This window comes from Rhincodon typus, chromosome 5 (assembly GCF_021869965.1).
Source record: "Rhincodon typus isolate 14 chromosome 5, sRhiTyp1.1, whole genome shotgun sequence".
NCBI lineage: Eukaryota > Metazoa > Chordata > Chondrichthyes > Orectolobiformes > Rhincodontidae > Rhincodon > Rhincodon typus.
This window is the reverse complement of record NC_063336.1, coordinates 84,313,055-84,314,457: the sequence shown is the minus strand read 5'-3', so window position 1 is coordinate 84,314,457 and position 1,403 is coordinate 84,313,055. Positions and strand designations below refer to the sequence as shown.

Below are 1,403 nucleotides of genomic sequence, written 5' to 3'. Positions count from 1 at the left end.
ATTGTTCCCCTTTAACCAGAGACACAGTGACATTGTTCCCTTTAACCAGAGACAGAGTGACATTGTTCCCGTTTAACCAGGGACACAGTCACATTGTTCCCCTTTAACCAGAGACACAGTGACATTGTTCCCTTTAACCAGAGACACAGTGACATTGTTCCCCTTTAACCAGGGACACAGTCACATTGTTCCCTTTTAACCAGGGACACAATGAAATTGTTCCCCTTTAACCAGAGACACAGTGACATTGTTCCCCTTTAACCAGACACACAGTGACATTATTCCCCATTGACCAGAGACACAGCGACAATGTTCCCCTTTAAACTGAGACACAGTTGCATTGTTCCCCTTTAACCAGGGTCACAGTGCACTGTTCCCCTTTAACCAGACACACAGTGACATTGTTCCCTTTTAACCAGAGACACCGTGACATTGTTCCACTTTAACAAGGGACACAGTTACATTGTTCCTATTTAACCAGAGACACAGTGACATTGTTCCCCTTTAACCAGAGACACAGTGACATTGATCCCCTTTAACCAGACACACAGTGACATTGTTCCCTTTTAACCAGAGACACCGTGACATTGTTCCCCTTTAACCAGGGGCACAGTGACATTGTACCCCTTTAAACAGAGACACAGTGACATTGATCCCGTTTAACCAGACACACAGTGACATTGTTCCCTTTAACCAGAGACACAGTGACATTGTTCCACTTTAGCCAGACACACAGTGACATTATTCCCCATTGACCAGAGACACAGTGACATTGTTCCTTTTAACCAGAGACACAGTGCACTGTTCCCGTTTAACCAGACACACAGTGACATTGATCCCCTTTAACCAGAGACACGTTGATATTGTTCCCCTTTAACCAGATACACAGTTCAATTGTGTCTCTGGTTAAGGCGGACCAATGTCACTGTGTCTCCGCTTAAAGGGAATAATGTCACTGAGTCTCTGGTTAAAAGGGAACAGTGACATTATTCCCCTTTAACCAGAGACACAGTGACATTGTTCCCCTTTAACCAGAGAAACAGTGACATTATTCCCCTTTAACCAGAGACACTGTGACATTGTTCCCCTTTAACCAGAGAAACAGTGACATTATTCCCCTTTAACCATAGACACAGTGACATTATTCCCCTTTAACCAGAGACACAGTGACATTGTTCCGCCTTAACCAGGGACAAAGCCACATTGTTCCCTTTTAACAGGAGCACAGTGACATTGGTCCCCTTTAACCAGAGACACAGTGACATTGTTCCCCTTTAACCAGTGATACAATGACATTATTCTCCTTTGACCAGAGACACAATGACATTGTTCCCTTTCAACCAGACACATAGTGATCTTGTTCCTCTTTAACCAGAGACAGAGTGACATTGTTCCCCTTTAAC

General features: G+C 44.0%; 1 protein-coding gene across 1 annotated transcript in view; it reads left to right on the top strand.

The window, feature by feature from the left end:
- Positions 1 to 1,403, top strand: part of slc35f3b (solute carrier family 35 member F3b) — a 63,352-nt gene that overhangs the window by 657 nt on the left and 61,292 nt on the right. The window lies entirely within an intron of this gene.